This window comes from Euprymna scolopes, chromosome 7 (genome assembly GCF_053919585.1).
Source record: "Euprymna scolopes isolate OS-2025 chromosome 7, ASM5391958v1, whole genome shotgun sequence".
Lineage (NCBI taxonomy): Eukaryota > Metazoa > Mollusca > Cephalopoda > Sepiida > Sepiolidae > Euprymna > Euprymna scolopes.
In genome coordinates this window covers 156,778,970-156,794,374 of record NC_136488.1, presented here as the reverse complement: position 1 = coordinate 156,794,374, position 15,405 = coordinate 156,778,970, and the positions used below count along the sequence as shown (strand labels likewise).

The following is a 15,405-nucleotide window of genomic DNA, read 5'->3' as shown; positions in this document are numbered from 1 at the left end:
CGGATGGAGGCAATCAGGCTGGCTTTGGTGTTATAGGAGGTCATGTTGGTGATGTTCTTGACGTATAACCAAACGAAGTAGTCCAGCGGTTCAGGTCGGGGGAGAAAAGGGACCAATGAGAGAAGGGTACAAAGTCGTAGCACTCCTTCTGAAGCCAAGCTTGGGTCTCTTTGGACTTGTGGTCCGGTGCCGAGTCCTGCTGCTACAACCAGAGTCTGCCAGCGGCTACTTATTGCACCAGAGCATCACGACACTCCAGTTACATTTTGATGTTGACTTTCAAGCCGATTTGAAACCAAACCAAAAATCATAACCGTAGCTGGAAACTTCGTTGATCTGTGCCCTCCATCGTTGAACCCTCCGGATTTGCATTTTAAGGGTGCTGGCAATGGTCCTGTTGTCATAATTTGGATCGATAGAGAGCATGAGTTGTACATCGGCGCATCTGCAATCTCGCTCGTTGAACAACTGGTAAACTAGTAGATCGTCTGCAACAAAAAAAGAAGAAAACTGGTTTTCATCAAACGGAAATGGAATCATGTCTTTTCTAAGGCGACAATTTTATTGTTTCACATAGATGTTAACGAAATGTGTTTTAATAGTTTTTGATGCAAAAAGTCGTTTTTTAAAAATTTTTATTTCTTAATTTTTTGCGTCGTCTTTTTTTATGACAAATTTTTTTACCGAAGTCTTTTTGCATTTAAGGAATTTGAATAAAGAAAAACAAAAAACAAACGCAAAAGGAATTTGTGACCACATGTTTTTTTTGTTGTTGAGAAACGCAGATATAAGCACGAAATGTGTTTTAATAGTTTTTGACACAAAACTATTAAAACTAATAAAATAAATAATACCGACTTTTTTGTGTTTTAAATTTTTATTTTGAAATAATTACACTTTCTTTTGTTATTTCATTTTATATAATTTTGTTACGTCTTATTTCTGAAGTTGAAAAGGAAGTCGCAACTAACTTTTTAAAAATAAATGTTATTCTTAAAAAAAGCTAAACATTAAAATATATAATTTAAATTAAATTATACAAATGAACTAATCACGTGACGAAACTATTTCATAAAAACATGCAGCAAAAACTTCTTTTTCGTTTGCTGTTTTGTTTAATTTCATTCACATTTTCTTTGAATGCAAAAAAAAAAAAAAAAAAAATCGGTAAAAACTTGTCTGAAAAAGCGAAGATGCAAAATAAGTCGGTTTTTTTTTTATGCGTAACAACTATTAAAACGCGTTTCGTTCCGATATTCGCATTTCATAATTTTAGATTTCCACGCCACGTCAGCATCGATGGGCTATATTGGCTATTCAACCTACGAAAGCCCATACTGCCAAAATCAGCGTAAGACATTTTTTTAGAATCTTAAAAAAAAAAGACACAAAGTAATTTTAAATAGAACCCATTTTCTATTAACTATTAATTTGAAGAAATATGGCGAGAAAGAACGGTAAAAAAAAAAAAAATAAATAAAATGTGAGTTTGTGACTTTCATTAACAGATAACCATTTTCTTTCAAATTTTAATTCTATTTAATCATTGCTAACGATTATTTTACACGTACTATAAACACATTCTTATGGCATATATTTTTTGGGTATATGAGAAATTAACAATACATTACATTCCTAAGTGTTTATAAAATAATATAAATCCTAAACATGGTTTTAAAAGTGTTGATGTTGTAAATTAATTAAAAGAAGACTTTTTATTTAGAATTTAGCAAAGATGTTTTTATAATATACTAGCCTGGGTGCCCGGCGTTGCCCGAGTGTTTGGAGGTGTGTGTTGAGCACAAAAATAATAAAAAAGGCGTAGTAGGCAGGCAGGCTCGAACCCGCACCGCGAAGGAGGAAAAGAACGTGAAAAAAAGTGACGTCTTTGCCGTTGCACCTATCGATAAACCGGAAGTGACGTAGCTTTAAAATCAGGCTAGTTAATCAAAAAGAGGGGATGACTTTCGAAAATATCGACAAAAAACAAATAAGCAAACAAACAAAAAAAAAAAAACGACCCCTCCTTGTAGAAAAGTTTCCCAGTTGAGAGTGAAGGAATTAATGCTTTTAGCCATTTTTTTCGATATTTGTCATCCGAAGGGTCGATTTCGAAACGATACCGATGTGGCGAAAATCCGTGGTTTCTGTAGAAAGTTTTAGGCATACATACACACACACATACATACACACACATACATACATACATGATAATTGCAACGTCTTCTCAGACGAGTGCCACTCCCTCAGACATTTAAAATCCATGAGCCCAAATGTCCAAGGGAGTATCTATACAAATATGATGTTACAGAGTCTTAGCTTTGTACGACAGCTAAGTCTCTCTCTCTGTTCAAAATGTTGAGATCCAGCAACAAGCAAGAGCAAGATAGCCAGCAACAAAGTAAACTGCAGACCAGCTTAATGCGGGTACTGGTCTTCCGCTTTATGTTTTTTTTTAAATCAGAGATTTGCTTCTCCTAGAAAGGTTGCCTTCACCACGGCTTACGGGAGCCCTCTCTACCCCAATACACACACACACACACACACACACACACACACACACACACACACACACACACACACACACACACACACACACACAGAAATATACACAGTGCTAGTTGGCCGTTGACCCAGAAAAAGAGTTCATTCGCCCTTTGGAAGGTCTTGTTTTTAATCCTTCAGGGAAACTAGCCGCCCTCCTCACCAAACAAGTCTGGTGGGGGAACCAGTTTAGTCGCCGGTGACCCGACCATGAAGCAGGTAGTACTGGGTTACATGGTACCAGTAGCATATAACATGACCTGACATAACATACATACATACATTAAAACAGACAGGTGAGATTTATATTATAGATTAACAGGCCGCCAGATGTTGACGGGTCATAAGATACGCTTAAATATTATTAATCAATGCTGATTTCTTATTATTATAGCCTCATTTCTCGACTGATAATTATCCAATATATAGCAATTATTTCAAACGTTGTAAGAATATGACTTCGGTACCATCCACTGGGATCAAAACCAAAATGTTTAGCGCCCACCCCTAGTCGTTATTTATTGCTTCAGCGTCATTAACGTCTGAGCCACCGACAGGTGTGGATACGAAATAAGCATCTCTGAGTGATGAATGTTTAGTTTTGCGCATGCGCAAAAGTAACAACAGGAGTAACAGCTTTATTTGATTTACGCTACCAAGGTCAACTGTTTTTTTTTTTTAATTTTGACCTCTTAGCAGCTATTTAAGCAGGCTAAAATAATCGAAATTGCTCCACATGCCCAAATCCCCTTATATGCCAAGTTTCAAGCTTGTAGACCAAAAATTCACATAGGGGTTTGGAGGTTTTCGGTCAGAAATTTGGCTGTTAAGGGGTCAAAGTTCAACGATTTGACTTTTGAGAACTCTACCAAACTCCTCTGACAATTTTGGGTATAAACACTTGAAATTTTAGATATAGGTTCCTTAGACATGGATCTAACTTAATAACTTGGTTTGAGCCCAAAACAATAAATGTTAAGTGGTCATAAAAGGGGTCAAAGTTTTAAAAAAATTGACCTCTATGGTCTCTATTAAATTACTCAGATAATTTCTGGTCTAAACATTTAAAATTTTACATAAAGGGTATTCAGAGATATGGCAAGCTTTTTAATCGATTTGGGTCGACAATTTGAGCTATCAATATATAAATGTATGATGTATGTTTGCATGTCTGCCTAAAACTTTCGACAAAGGCGACGGATTTTCACAAGATCAGTATCATTTTGAAGCCCGGCCCTTCAGACGACAAATACCGAAAAATTGGCTAAAAACATCACCCTCCACTGGGCACTTTTTTCCAGGGGGGGGGGGATCGCTTTTTTTCTGCCGATATTTTCGAAAGATCCTCTCCTTTCGATTATCTAGCCTTAATTTAAACCTACGTCACTTCCGGTTTGGCGGTGGTCGTAACAGCAAAGTTTTTTTCCGTTCTTTTCCTCCTTCGCGGTAAGGGTTCGAGCCTGCCTTCCTACTACCACCTTTTCTTTTTACTCAACACACACCTCCAAACATCCGGGTAGCGCCGGCCACCCACACTAGTAGTGTAATAAAGCCAATCATCTATTAAAAAATTATAAAAAATTCATCAATCAGACTTCGTTTTTTCAAAGAATATGCAAATAAGTTAACCTTAATTTAGTAGCTCGCATATTCATGACTGAATATATTAAGAAGTTCGTTTTAATTATTTTGAAATAGAAAAAATAGTCTTTTAATATCAACGTTGTGTAGATAGATTTCATTAACGCGTATCGATGGGTAATTTAAGAAATTTGATAAGTATTGTGAAATTGAACAATGAAAGTCAATTTTTGAAATGATTACTCAGAATTTTTAATATTCTCCAGAGTTTAGTATTTCGAGCGCTATAAACCCCCCACACACACATCCATAATATAAAGCTGAACGTCTGTGTGTGTGTGTGTGTGTGTGTGTGTGTGTTTGTGGTCACGAATAGGTTCCTATATGGTTGACTATTTTGAAAAACTGATTACATATAATGATAGAAGATGTATCGAGACACAGGAATGGGTATGTTTGATCTGGCAGAACGGTGGTTCATTAAAATTGTGGGGTCTACGTTCGCGCCTGGCCCCAAAGTATGGAAATAAAAAATTTAAAAATGAAAAAGAAAAAAACGTTTACAAGTGCTTTTGATATAGATGTCGATAAGAATCCTGTGATAAGTATGTTTAAACTTAAATAGGGATGATATAATAAAATTGTGGGCTTTGCGTTCGCGCCGGGCCTCCATAGAATGGAAATAGGCACAAACTTTAATAAAGACTTTTCATATCTATCTGCGTAAGTATACTTTGATCATTATGTTTCAGTTTGAAGAAATATGGTATAATAAAATTATTGGGTGTTCGTTCGCGCCTGACCTCCATAGAATGGAAATATGTCACAAAGTTTAACAAGTTTTTTTTTAATATAGATCCACAGAATATTGAGATAAGTGTTTCAGTGTGAACAGGTATGGTATAATAAATTATGGGGTTTATCTATTTAATTTTTACTTTCATATATATATATATATATATATATATATATATATATATATATATGTATAATTATTTTTTACTATAATAAGACACTAGTATTTCATCCTTTCGGGAATCTTCAGTGCAGTGTCTCACGATTAACAGCAGTCGACAGATTCGAACTCGGCAACACGAGCCATCTCTGGCTCGATTAGCAAAGACCGTATCCATTTGGTTAGCATTAAGCGCGTGAAATAACGTTGAATTTAAGCATTTTAATTTTTAAATGTTCTTTACGCCAGCCAGCCAGTGATCTAATCGTTATATGATGATCTATGCATAAGAGCTAAATTGACCGACTTAATTCAACTGAAAGTGCTCAACGATAAGAAATATATATATATATATATATATATATATATATATATATATATATATATATATATATATATATGTACATATCTATATATACGTTCGTAATTGATAGTCTAAAAAACTACTGGACGGATGGTTTCCACGTTTTGGTATAATATGTTTACTATATCCATGTGTCTTTTTATATATTTCTTTTTAATTATAACATTATACTTAATTTTCCTATGATAAATAGGTGGTTTTCTTTGAACCGATAAGCCAATTTTTTTTATTTAGGGACAATTATTTATTACCGCTTCCTGTCACGTGACCAATGTTTCCAATTTAGCGGTTTTCCTGCTAGATCTGGAGATTTCGTTTGCAATCTAGCAGGGAATTCTAGAAAATCTGAAGATATTTGGCACCCACACACCCGCAATTTTAGATTAAAAAATAAAGAAAAGCGCTGTAAAATACTTTAAAACATAAAATAAACTCATTCATGTAAGTAAAAAAAAGTAGCATTTATTGCTTTTTGTAACAATTATTTATTGATTATTTGTTTTGTTTTTCACCTTTTATTTCGGCTAACCATTATTAAATCTCGCTAGAAAATCGATTTTTCCAAGTACATTTTGGGTCGGGAGGGATTCCAACATCCGAAGTTTAGTTTAAAATACGATCTAAGCAACCCTGCTTAATATAGAAGTATTTAGTCGAAAATTGTAAAAAGCAAGAAACAACAGCAAAAAAAACTTATACCAATACAGTAGAATTTAATTATCTACCAACCTAAATGCTTTTAACATGCTAAAACAAATTGTTTTTGTTTTTTTATTTTTCTAATTTCAAAATATGTTGCACCATTATTGTGATGTTTAATTTGCAGTATATTTCAATTTAGTTTTATTATAAAAAGTTTGAGTTTATGATTTGTTTCCTGCAAAAAAAGAAATACCCTCTCTGAAAAACAGGTAAATAAAATACATAAGCCTTCTGGGGAGCTAACCGCTTCAATATAATTCCAGAAACATATAGTGAGAAAACACGGAACATTTTATATATTGAATATACTATATTTTTAATTTTTTTTATGGTAGGAAATTAAAATATGGAGTTTTTTTTGGGGGGGGGTGAATTAGCGATTTTTAAAAATTTCAGACGATAAAAGTAAAAATTTAGCGATTTTCTGGAGATTTCTTTCTGCTGATCTCGCGTTTTTTTTTTAAATCTCAGTTGGCAACACTGCATGTGATATCACTAAAAGGATAATGTAAACAGAATGTGTTTACAATATCGGTAAATTTTCAATGGGTTTAATCACATGATTATTGATAATGTAACCATGTGATTGAAATTTAATTTAAATTAACCACACGTGGTCGCTTTCCTATCAAATATTCATCGAAAAATGGTAGGTACAGACAAAATGAATGCCGACGCTCAAAGTATATAAACATTTTGACTCCTCCCTTTACTTAAAAATTCACTAAAAATCAGAAAATTAACCAATTTTAATGAAAATTGCACTATTTATCAAATAATGGTCGCAGAATATAATGAACTAATTATTTTTACTTAACTCTTGGTGAAAATGTTTTATTTTGTTTAAACAAAAATACCTTTACTAAAGTTATGGTTTTCAGTAGTAAATAAAAAACGCAAGAATTTATTTTTGCTTTTTTTATATAAATAAAGCATCGTAATTTGTAACAATAAAAAATAATTTTTACAGTAACATTACGAAAAAAGCCCTTAAAGTCCGTATTAATGAATTCGATATAACTCGAAGAAAAATGAATTCTCGCATACTATTTAGGAAATTAAAGATTCAATTAGATTCCTATTTCAGTCACCTAAATTATTTAGGGTGAAATGAGTTTAGGAATTTATAGCCAAACCTAAATATTTTTTTTTGCTTTAAAAATAGCATTAATACAGTAAGTTAGGTAAAATTTGCATAGAATGCTCTGCTTTACGATTGTTGTAAAAATGGAACGGAAATATGAATTTCGTTCCCTTTTAAATTCGGTACATTTTTACATTACGTCCAACTCATCATTCACATTCGACACGTCAACTTTTATAGCTGGCAAGGTTAGGGGTGTCTATTCCGAAAGCCGTTCTTAACATGGGTAGATTGGTAGGTGTGTCAGAAATTTCATGAAAAATAGTGAATAATTTCACCTCGTCTTTCCAAGCTTATAACTCCTCGAAAAATGTAACTCAAGCCCTATTTTTTTTCAATTAAAGGAGCAAGGACCGAGGTTTCATTGAAAAAAAACAAAACAAAAAAAACAAACAAACAACGTGCTTTTTTTTTTTAAAAAGGTTTTAAACTTCAGACTTTACAGGTAAATTTCTAAAAAACACTACTTTTTTGTTTTAAATTTGAATATATTACTTATTGACCTTTTCTCTTCAATTTGTGATATATAACACTTTGGTGAGTAAATTATTTACTTTTTAATAGACATTTCAAAATGGGAGGCGTGAATTATTCGATCCCCTGTCTTTCCAAGCTTATAACCATTTGAAAAATGTAATTCAAGCCCTAATTTTTTTTCAATTAAAGGAGCAAGGACCAAGGTTTCATAAAAAAAACAAAAGAAAAAACAAACAACGTGGTTTACAAAAAAGGTTTTAAACTTCGAACTTTACAGGTAAATTTCTAAAAAACACTACTTTTTTGTTTTAAATTTGAATATATTACTTATTGACCTTTTCTCTTCAATTTGTGATATATAAAACTTTGGTGAGTAAATTAATTATTTACTTTTTAATAGACACTTGAAAATGGGGGTGGGCGTGAATTAAAAAAAAAACGTTTGTCTAAAATATTATATTCAGTTTATTGGAAAGAGCATAACATTTCACATTGACCCTGAAAATATTGTAAAAATAGAATCAATAGAAAAATTTTGATAGATTTTTAAAGTTTAAAAATTGAAAAATATTGAGTCCGTAAAATTCATTACTGTTTTTTAAAAAATAAAAAAAAATATTTCTATTACTTTTAAAACAGCTTTAATAGTTCATTTTGGAAGTATAATCCATAAAGAAAATAAACAACCCACTTTTAAAAGAGAAATTACGAGTTTTTTTATATTATATTCGCAGTTTCGTGATTGGGGTGTCAGAAATTCTGATACATCTACTAGATTGGAGTGTTTATTCGTTGTAAACGTACCCGACAACCAATGTGAATGGTAAGTTGGACTTATGTAAAAAATAACAAAAAGATATACCAAACTGACTTTTTCGTTTAAAAATGGAATTATTTCCCTTTCGTTATTAACTTTTTTTTTTTTTTTTTAAGATTTTGTGTTTTATTTAAATAAAGTACAATTGTTGAATGTCACTGTTTTGATTATATTCGTTTGGGGGGCACAATTAAAAAATTAAGAAAGATTAAAACGAAGCGAAATTTAAGTTTCCGTTCCATTTTTACAACAACCGTAAAACAGCGCATACTCAGCAAGTTTTATCGTAATTTCTAAGCATAATATTGAAACACTAAATCAACATTTTATTTATTTTTTTGCATAATTAATGATGGAAGTATTTTTCTGTTTATTTTCTGACCATCTGTTAAAAAAATAATTTGTACATTTACTTGAAAAAAGAATCAAACTTTTCTCTACCTTCACATAACTATTTACAGTGTTCATATAAAGCATTCATCTGTTATTTTTATAATAAAAATTCCGTTTTCAAAGAGAAACGTTTACTGCCAAATTTCTTAAAAAAAACTTTCACCTAACAATTTATGGTAAAAAATCAATCTTTTTTTTGGGGAAAAAATAACAACTTTTATTGATTAAAAAAATTGCAAAAAATAATAAAAGTAAATAAACGAACAAAATGCAATTTTTCTTGATGAATGTGTTCCATTTTAACAAACTGAACTACAGCAACGCGTGGCCGGGTACAGCTAGTATATATATATATATATATATATATATATATATATATATATATATATATATATATATATATATATATATATATATATAAAAGCGTGTAGCCATCAACAATTGTGGGGTTTTCATCCTTTTATCATATTTTTTATTTTAAAATATTTTTATAACACGTTTCACACTTTGTTTTGCTCTCTTCAGATATTTTCGTAAAAAGTTTTTTTTTCAAAATGAGAGTTTGAAATGTTATTTTTACATCTGCTGATACTAAATGTGTTTTTCAGAGTGATGTGGTCTCAGACATTCTGTCCCTAACAGTAAGTGTTGGCAGTGTCCAGTCAGAGTTAAGTTCAACGAGGCGACTTTTGGTCCATTTGATGAAGGGTTTTATGGGGTTTTTATGTCTTTCTTTCCCCAGATATCTCTCTCTCTATATATATACATCTCTCTCTCTCTCTCTCTCTCTCTCTCTCTCTCTCTATATATATATATATATATATATATATATATATATATATATATATACATATGTATATATATATATGTTATTGGTAGTATTGTTTAGTTATTTAAACAAAAACGAAATGTGTCTACCAAAGAGTGCTCAATGTTTAGACAGAGCAATATGAATATGTTGAATATGAACACTAGTGGCTACACATATACAAATAAGGTTCAGTGACCACCCTGGTAGGGAAAATCACACCATCAGGCCAAGAATATATCCGAAGATATTCTTGGCCTGATGACGTGATTTTCCCTAGCAGGGTGGTCACTGAAACATATTTGCGTATGTGTAACCACTAGTTTTCATATTCAATATATATATATATATATATATATATATATATATATATATATATATATATATATATATATATATATATATATACACTAACATACCTCCCGGCCGTATCTGGTGATAAAATATGCTTAAATATGATAGTCTAAATCTTATTATGAAGCCAATTCTCTATTCTTTATATATTAGTGATTTCAAAAGTTTAAAAGAAAAATATGACCTTGGTTGACATCAGCTAGAATCGAAACCAAACTATTTAGCGATCCAACATTCATTACCATCTGAGCTAAATAAACATCATTATCGTATCAGGTGGGTTGCCCAAACCAAATTGACTCTTTCCATCCACAGGTGTCTATCTTCCATGGCCTTCAAATTGTAAGCCAGTGTCTTTTGTCAATAATTTTGTGTACGTCTTGACTTCCTACTTCGCAGATCCATGTTTAGGATGCCACAGTGCCACATCAGTGAGCATTTTAGCTCTGTTAGCTAAATAAACAATGGAGATCAAAACTTTAAAAAGTAACCAACTTTAACGTATATTAACTTAACTATTAGCGCATGCGCAAAGGAGCACTTTAAGTCGACTAGCGTCTGCCAATTTCAATTTTCCAATTTTGTCTCCTTAGCAGCTATTTTTACCGAATAAAATCCAAATTGAATTTGTACAACAGCTCAGAATCCCCTATACATCAAGTTTCACGTTTGTAGGTAAAAAATTGTCAGTAGTTTGGTAGATACTGTTCCGCACATACAGAGACAATGTCACTTGCCGCCAGGCATTGTCCGGCCATAAAGTACGCTTAAATATGATATTTTAATTCATGCAGATTCCGTACTCATTATTATAGAGCCAATTCTCTATTGATTATTATATTGTACCTTATACATAGTAGTGATTTCAGAAGTTTAAAAATGAATAAAAATATGACTTTGGTGCCATTAATTAGAATCGAAACCAAAACCTAGCTCTCCAGCATTATTCGTTACCACTTGAGCTAAGTCCATACGAATATAAAAGACTTAAAAAACAACGTTGTTAAAGGTATAAATGTATATTTGCGCATGCGTCGAAAACACGTTTAGTCAATTTACGCCTGTCAAGTTCCATTTTCAATTTTGCCCCTTAGCAGTTATATTTACAGACTAAAGACCAAATCGAATTTGTTCCCACGTTCAAATTTCTTATATATTAAATTTTAAGTCTGTAGACCAGAAATTGAATTGAGTAATTCAGTAAAAAACCATTCCGCACACAGACAGACTACGTTACTATAGACAGACAGACTAGATTAAATATCTATAATTTTAAACTACCAGTAAAACTAAAATGTAATGATCATCCCTACAAGTATATTTTTACGATTAAGAAAATATCTGCACATTTAACATGTGTTTTGACGGTGATCTGAAAAAAAAAAAAATAACAATTCTATAATTGAATATTTAGAGATTTATGAAGAATCGGAATCGATAATTTTATCGGAACAGGGAATTTAGTACAGAATCAGTCATTGTATCGGAATCGGGAAAATACTGGAATTTTGTATATATATATATATATATATATATATATATATATATATATATATATATATATATATATTCAAGCACGTCTAATTGAACACGACAGTTATTCTTTTTTCCAAATTTTCTGGATATCTTTTCCATTCGCCGAGCGGTCTTTTTTTTTTTCAGCTGGCATATTGCATAAAATGGTGCGCAAAAGTTGTTCAGCCATATTTTACTCAAACACTTTCTTTCGGTGCATCCGATTATTATCAGAAGTGACTGTTGCTGTTATCTTTTTCTTTTCCTGTTGTGTGGTCTATGTATGCGTTGTATGAGTTTTTAGAATGGATTCCGAGACATTCTGCAAATGGGCAAATAAAATCATACACTACATTAATATGGTTTAGTGTGGTGTTAGCATTATCATTGTTTTTAATTATTAAATTGGAGGTTTTAAATTTAGTACAATATATTATTAGTTTGATCTTTTTGTTTTGGTCGGTGGGTCTGGTGTATCTTTTAATTAGGTTTGTTATTATTTTTCCGTCTGTTTTGTAGTCAGTGCGTAGCTGTTTTTTTATAATATACTTTCATGGTGCCGTTTTTGTTAGGGTTTATGATTTTATTGTGAAGTTTTTTTTGTTTTTTTTTATTTTCACCCCAAACAAGGCACATTACCACTTTGGTGCAGGGGGCTACTATCAGGGGCAACAACTACTGGGTTACTATGTAGGGATTTGAGCAGCAAGATGTCGGTTCATGTTACACTTGAACTTCTGCACATCAATACAGTTGGGGGAGCAGGGACCTGGAATGGAATTCCAGAGTCTAGCAGTTCTGGGGAAGAAACTACTGGAGTAGAAAGATCTTTTACATCTAGGGATCGCTACAGTGTGGGGTGAGATTTAGCAGCCTGTCAGGTTTGTCGAGGGTGTTCACGTCGTGAGGGAACAAGTGATTGCAGTTCGTTAGAGCATTCACCATTAAAATACTTGTAGAACAGGCAGAGGGATGCAACATTTCGTCGATGGGACAGAGGCTGAAGCTTAGATGCCAGTTCAGGGCCTATCAGATTAGCGACTCTCTTTTGAACCTTGTCAAGGAGCGAGAGACTAGCAGCAGATGCACCAGCCCAAATATGACAGCAATACTCCATACATGGGCGAATGGTGGCCTTATAGAGGTACAGGATACTTTCGGGTGTTAGTAGTTTTCTAGCACGATAGAGAGAGCCTACCTTCCTTGCAGCGACCCTGGCAATGCCTTCAATGTAATTGTTCCAACTCATGTTTACTGTGAACGTTAGGCCAAGGAGTTTAAAAGATGCACTTTCAGATAAAGAGTCGTTGACCATTGCTATAGGTGGTAGAGAAGGTTTCTTGTAATTATTGAATGAAACTAGTTTAGTCTTGGCAGTATTGAACGCGATCATCCATTTTTGTCCCCATTCCACTACAGATTGGAGGTCTTCCTCTAGTGTTTCTGCCATTTCTTTAGAAATGTGTTCATTTGTTTTTCTGTCATGCCTGTTATAGAGTGTGGTGTCATCAGCATATATACCTATCTCAGAGGCAATTTTGTCGGGGAGGTCATTTATAAATATCAAGAACAGTAGAGTTCCAAGGATAGACCCCTGGGGCACTCCCCCATTTATATCATATTGTTTAGATGTACGACCGTCTAGGACAACCTGGATTTTTCTCTTATCTAAGAAGGATTTAATTATGTTAAGTATTCTACCAGTGATACCGTTTGATGAAAATTACCTGAGGAGACCTTCAGCAATACCCTTCCAAAAGCCTTAGATATATCTAGAGGTACCGCTCTGCCCTCTTCCGCTTTGTCCAGTGAATGGTATATACGTTCAGAGATTACAGTGAGGATGTCTGCTGTGGAACGGGCTTGTCTAAATTCATATTGTTGGCCAGTTAGAAGTTTAGCATCTGTAAGGTGATGGACTAGAGCATGGTTAATAAAAGTCTCAAATATTTTGGCCAAAAGTTGGAGGAGGCTAATTGGGCGATAATTTAATGGGTCAGTTCTTTCGCCAGAATTCTTGAATACTGGTACCACAGAAGCAGTTTTCCAACAGCCCGGAAAGCAAGATTCATTAAGACATTTGTTGTAGAGCTTGGAGAGAACTGGAGCTACTTCGGCTGAGCATTTTTTTAATAGCACAGCTGGGATGAGATCGGGTCCACATGCTTTTGAAGTGTCAAGGTTTTTTATGATAGCATGCACCTGAGCAGGGGTGATTTTCAGCTCGTCTAGCGTAGCATCTGTCCGCATAGGAAAGTCAGTTAGGGGGTGGTTGGAAGGATCCAGTGTGGAGTTTAAGGCAAACCGACTGGCAAGCATGCTAACCTTTTCGGTTGCTGAGGAAACAACCTCGTGATTGTTGGATAGTGGGGGAATTGTTGATTGCCCATTATTTACTACACTGTTGTAGATTTTCCATAAGTCACGAGTTTCTAGTTTTTGTGCTTCGACGCGTTTTTTAGTGGTTTCAGTAAATTCTCTCTTAGCTGCCGCTATTTCTTTCTTAAGGTTACTTCTAGCTTCTATATACTTTTGTCTGTTTGAATTGGACATGTCGGTTAAATCTGCGGTATGCATGCTGCCTTTGAGCAATGGCAGTTGCACAAGTCGAAGTAAACCATTGGGGAGAGTGGGGCTTACTATAAAATTTCCGCATGGGAACATGCGCTTCGATTGCAGTTTTGAACCATTCAGTGGTCTCATTTGCGCACTGTTCAGCTGGAAGAGAAAAATATTTCCACATGGGGCATCTCTGATAAGATCTTTGATGGCTTCCCAGTCAGTCTTTTTATAATATTTCGCTGTTTTGAGCACTGGCTCTTCAGTTTTGTCACTAGAGTTTCGGACGATTTCAACTATTATCACTGCATGATCAGCGTTCCCAAGTGGGCTGTCGGCATTTGTTATACAATCATCGGGAACTGTGGTCAAAAACAGATCTAGAAGTGATGCGTGTTGTTCTTCCTGGTCAGGGAAACGGGTTGGAAACGTAACAATTTGTGATAAGGAGTGAGATATAGAGAAGCTATGAGGTGTGCTTCCCGCTGCATCTGTGTAATTAGAGAAACCAAGCCAGCTTTTGTGGTTGGCATTAAAGTCACCAAATACATGTACTTGTGCGCTAGTGTCAAGGAAGACTGAGAGTGAGAGTGAGTTTAAATAGAGTTTTATGTGCTTATCGACGATTTTATTGCAAAAATTATTGTTTATTAGGGTTTGTTTTATGTTTGTAGTTATTTGTAAAATATTTGTCGGGTTGATGCTATATTGTATGAGCGGTGAATCAAATTTTTTATAAGGGAAGATATATATTTTTCTGGGGATTCGTTATACAGAGTGACAAAAAAAAACGGGCCCCAACTCTAATTAGGCCCTGTTTCTTAGTGTTTTATCCGAACGAAATTTAACACAGTGTATTCTTTGTCCCAGCTCCCACTTGGAACTTGGTGTACTCACGGCCGTTGATTCTGCCATGTCCTATAAAATAAGGGCAATTGGTGAATAAATAATGGAGATATAACGTTTTTTGGGGTCACCCTGCATATTTTTATATATATATATATATATATATATATATATATATATATATATATATATATATATATATATATATATATATATATATATAAATGTAACTCTTGGTTCGTTCGTAATTAATAGTATAAATAACTAAATAAATGATTGCTTCGACATTTTCGTATAATATGTTTACTGTACCCATGCGTGTTTTTATATATCTCTTTTTAATTAT

At 33.4% G+C, this 15,405-nt stretch overlaps 1 long non-coding RNA gene across 1 annotated transcript in view; it reads right to left on the bottom strand.

Moving 5' to 3' along the window:
• Nucleotides 1-199: 199 nt before the first annotated feature.
• LOC145280093 (uncharacterized) overlaps nt 200-15,405 on the bottom strand; it is a 45,269-nt gene continuing 30,063 nt past the window's right edge. The window contains exon 3 of the long non-coding RNA XR_013868539.1: nt 200-488. This is a non-coding gene — a long non-coding RNA (uncharacterized LOC145280093). The remainder of the gene's footprint in view (nt 489-15,405) is intronic.